Source organism: Nannospalax galili, unplaced genomic scaffold, assembly GCF_000622305.1.
Source record: "Nannospalax galili isolate Female #2095 unplaced genomic scaffold, S.galili_v1.0 scaffold1342, whole genome shotgun sequence".
In the NCBI taxonomy this organism is placed as follows: domain Eukaryota; kingdom Metazoa; phylum Chordata; class Mammalia; order Rodentia; family Spalacidae; genus Nannospalax; species Nannospalax galili.
Genome location: NW_008348210.1, coordinates 11,668 through 17,011, shown reverse-complemented (window position 1 = coordinate 17,011; position 5,344 = coordinate 11,668).

Here is a 5,344-nt window from a genome sequence, read left to right as displayed (position 1 = left end):
TCAGGAAGCAGTATTGGTTCCCCAGGTGTCTGGGGCCCCAAGACTAGGAATGGCACAGGGTCCAATCTAGGAGTATAGAACGGTGGGCAGGGGGCCGGGGGAGGGGGGATGGAAGGGTGAATGAGGCTTAGGGAGTCCCGGTGCGGAGAGCTGCGCTATATACTTACCCCAAGAGGCCTGAGGATAGTAGTTGTATTATCTTTTTCATTTAGTTCCAGGAATACTTTTATTTCTTTCTTAATTTCTCCTGACCCATTAATCATTCAGAAGTGTGTTGTTTAATCTCTATGAGTTCATGTATTTCCTAGGGCTTTTTTCAATGTTGATTTTAAACTTTATTGCATTATGGTCTGACCGAGTGCATGGGATTATTTCAATTTTTTTTGTATTTGTTGAGACTTGTTTTGTGCCCCAGTATGTGTTTGATTTTGGAGAAAGTTCCATAGGATGCTGAGTAGAAAGTGTATTTTTTGGTGCTTGGTTGTACTATTCGGTAGATGTCTGTTAGGTCTATTTGATGTGTGGTATTGCTTAATTCAGATGTCTCTCAGTTTGTACTTTGTCCCACTGACCTGTCTAATGGAGACAGTGGGGTATTGAAGTCCCCTGCTTTTAGTGAGTTGGGATTAATCTGGGTCTTAAAGTCCTGTAGTACTGTTTTTATGAAGTTGGGTGCACCAGAGTTTGGTGAATATATGTTCATGATTGTAATGTCTTCTTAGTCAACTGTTCCTTTGATCCAAATGAAGTGGCCCTCTTTGTCTCTTCTGATTAGTTTTAGTTTCAAGTCTATTTTGTCAGATATTAGAATTGGAACTCCTCATTTTTTCTTAGTACCATTTGCTTGGTATATTTTTTTCCATCCTCTCACCTTAAGGTAGCACCTGTCCTTGAAGGTGAGATGGGTTTCTTGCAGACAACAAAACGATGGATTTTGTTTCTTAATCCATTCAATTAGCCTATGTCTTTTGACTGGGGAGTTCAGTCCATTGATATTTAAAGTTATTGTTGAAATATGTTTATTGATTCCTGTCATTTTAATTTCTGTTTGCATTTCCACAGTTATAACTTCATCCAGTAGTTTCTTTCTGTTGCCCATTGTGTATAGTCATTCCTTTCTTCAGCTCTATGTATTGCTTTAAGAATTCTCTGAAGGGCTGGTTTTGTGAACATGAATTCTTTCAGACTATATTATGGAAGATTTTTCTTTCTCCATCAACTCTAATGGATATTTTTGCTTGGTAAAGTATTCTGGGTTGGCATCTGTGGTCATAGAACTGGGAATACTTTGGTCCAGAATCTTCTGGCTTTCTTAGTTTTCACTATAGTCCGCTGTAATCCTGATGGGTTTTCCTTTATATGTGACTTGTTGTTTTTCTTTTGCGGCTTTCAGTATTGTCTCTTTGATTTGTACCTTTAGTGTTTTTACTATGATGTGCCATGAATAGTTTCTTTTCTGGTCCTGTCTATTTGGTGTTCTATTTGCTTCTTGTATTTGTATGGGGATGTCTTTCCTTAATTTTGGTGAAGTCTAAGATCTGTTTCATATCACTATCTTGAGATTCTTCTCCTTCCTCTGTGCCTATGATGTATAAATTTGGTCTTTTCATGGTGTCCCACATTTCCTGCATATTCCACTCCTGTTTTTTTCTTAAATTTTTCATAGTCTTTGCTTAAGCAGTCCAATTCCGCAACTTTATCATCCAGTTATTTTCCATTTCATTCATTCTATTGGTGAGGCTTTCTCCTGTTGTTTCTATTTGGATTATTGAGAGTTTTACTTCCTCCTTCACTTCAGCCTGATTTTTCTTCAATGTTTTTAACTCTTTTTGTGAATTCAGTCAGAAATTTATCCCTATCTTCTTTTTTAGTTCTTTGATTTGTTTATGTGTTTTTTAAATTCATTGAATTCTTTGATCATGTTTATAATTGTTCTTTTGAATTCTTTGCAGTGTGTTTTCTCTAGGGGGTTCTGACTGTAGAATTCTGTAGGGCTGCTGGTGATTGGTGAGGCATATTATTTGGGTTCTTCATGTTATTATTTTTTGCTGTGACTTTGGCATGTAGATTTCTTTTGTTGTTTCTGACTGTGATTGTTTCTGTTGTTTCTAGTGTGAGACTCAAACCTTCTTTTGTTGAGTTTAAGTCTGTTTCTGTTTTGTTTCTTTGTTATCTTTGATGCTTTATTGTTTCTAAAATGCTTTCACAAACTTTTCTACACAGAGTCATAACAACTCATGTCAGGAATAGCAGATAGTGCCACCTCCATGTCAAGACAGAGTCTGAAAGGGGAGATGAGTTCTAGGTGGCAGAGGTGGGATTCACACTCAGCTCCCCCACTCTTCTTCCCTCCATGTGCAGTCATTCACTGAAGGGCTCGGCTTCCAAACACATGCACAAATGGAGGTAATAGCCAGACCACTTGAAGCCCAATTCACCTCCCTCAGGAGGGCACAGAGATCCCACCTTTGGGATTTCTCTGACCTTCCAGACCTGAAGCTAAATGTCAGGTCATCTTAGAAGATCCTAGAATGTCAGTCTCTGTGGTCTGCCCTTATGTCCTGCAGCAAGAGTGGTAATAATAGTAAGACAGCAGGCAGGAAAGGAGGGGTCCTGGGGTGAAGGATGCTGGTGTACATGTGTGGGAACCTCTGTGCCTTACTGGACAAAATAAGAGCTCAAGTTTTGGATACATATGACTGTCATTATCCAGAACCCAAGCCAGTGCTTGTAATTAGTATAATAGAAAAGTCAAATACTCATGTGCACATCCTGACAACTCTTTCTCAAGTACAGTCTCTGTTTTGAGTGATACTTCAAGTACATTCTTTTTTTTTTTTTTGACATCAAAATGCTCCATTGTAACCTAACAGTGCTCCACGGTGCCATCACAATGTGACAATATGACTTTACAATGTTCCATTGTGACATCACAATGTTCAATTGTGCCATCGCAATAGTACAATATGACTCCATATGTCATTATATTAATCTAATGTGCCACCACAATGTTAAAATTTGACATTTGACTTCACAATGCTCCAGTGTGCAAACACTATCAATCCACATTATATTATATTGCTCTAATATGCCAACACCGTGTTACAATATGATTTCACATTGTTCCAATGTGGCATCACAATGCTCCAATGTGCCAACACTACCTCCACATGTTCGATAATATTGCTGCAGTGTGCCATAAAAATCTTATTTTATGACTACACAGTGCTCCAATGTTACATCACAATGCTCCAATGTGCCCTCACTATCTCCCCATGGGCCATTATATTGCTCCAATATGCTATCAAAACGTTGCAATAAGATTTCACAATGTTCCATTGTGATGTTTGCTCCAATATGACATCACAATTCTCCAATGCACCAACACTTTCTCCCCACATGTTATTATATTGCTGAAATGTGAAATCACAATGTTACACTATTACTTCACAAATTCCAAAGTGACATCAAAAAGCTGCATTGTGACATCACAATGCTCCAATATGCCAAACAATCGCCAAACAATCGCCATCAAAATGTTGCAATAAGACTTAACAATATTCAATTGTGACATTACAATGCTCCATTGTGCCATCGCAATATTACACTATGACTTCACAGTGGTGTTCAATTGTGACTTCTCTATGCTCCAATATGACATCACAATGCTCCAATGTGCCAACGTTTTCACCCCACATGTCACTATATTTGTCCAATGTGCCATCACAATGTCAAAATATGACTTCACAATGTTCCATTGTGACTTCACAATGTTCCAAGGTGATATCACAATGAAAGAGTTTGCCAATACTATCGCCCCATTTGCCATCACCATGCTCCATGTTGCCATCTCAATTTTACAATATGACTTCACAATGTTCCACTGTGTCATGCCAATACTCCAATGTGACATCACAGTGCTCCAATGTGCCAGCACTATCGACTCATGTGCCATTATATTGCTCCAATGCACCAACACTATCTCCCCGTAGGCCCTTATATTGCTCCAATGTGCCATCAGAATTTAACAATATGACTTCAAAATGTGACATCACAGTACTGCAATGTGCCAACACTGTTGGGAGCCTCTGTTATGCAAAGTGGAAGCCTCTTCACACCGGACAGCTCATGCAGCTTGGATCATGTGCTGCAGGCTCCTTTTATAGCGGGGTGTCTTCCTGGCATCTTTTCCTGTCCCTCCTTTTGAAGTTTCCGCCATGAATGCCATAACATAAACATGGCCTTTGGCTCTAACAGGTACCATGCCTTCCTGTGATTTTCCTAGCAGACAGCAGTCTGGCAGAAACCCACTTCCATATGTAAATACAATGCCTCACAAAGCATCTAACAGCCAAAGCTTTTACCACTACCCCCATGGTATAAATGTCTTAGTCAGGGATTTGGGCTGCAGAGATTTGGGCTGCAGAGAATTGGGTCACAGAGAGCTGGGACACAGGGAGCCGGGTCTCAGAGAATAAAGCTGTAACACAGACTAAGTCTTGAGTCTTGTGTCACTACCTGCGGCCCTAACAGCCAAAGCTTTTACCACTACCCCCATGGTATAAATGTCTTAGTCAGGGATTTGGGCTGCAGAGATTTGGGCTGCAGAGAATTGGGTCACAGAGAGCTGGGACACAGGGAGCCGGGTCTCAGAGAATAAAGCTGTAACACAGACTAAGTCTTGAGTCTTGTGTCACTACCTGCGGCCCAATCTCTCCCGGGGGCGTACTCCCTCGTGACCGGCTTACGGACATTCTAGCTTTCGCTGTCCCTGTACTTCTTCCCGCGAGGCCCAAGTGGCCAGTGGACCTCGCATCCTGAGGAAGAGCATACGGGTGGATTAGGACAGGATTCGGCAGAACAACGCTTCTGCAGCAGAGAAGCTCCAGAGACACGGGACCCAGCTGCGGGGAAAAGCCTGCGGGGCATCCGCAGCCACGGCCAGAGACGCCTGTGGCCAGACCCGCCAACAACTAGCCAGGTGTGGCAGGGGCCCTGAGATCCAGGGGCCCAGAGCGACCCCAAGATATCCACACACACCATGCCTGAGGCCCATAGAGACACGGAGAAGCCCGCGGGACCAGATCTGCTTTCCTCCAGACAAACAGCGGGGGAGTGCCATTCCTGGGAGTGCACCCAGAGAGAGCGCACACCCATACATCCATGTTTGTTGCTACTCTCTTCACAATAGCTAAGAGGTGGAAGCAACCTAGGTGTCCCTCAATTGATGAGTGGATAATGAAAATGTGGTTCATATATACGATGGAGTTTTACTCAGCAGTAAAGAAAGATGAAATCATGAAATTTGCAGGTAAATGGATGGAACTAGAAACTGTTATACTAA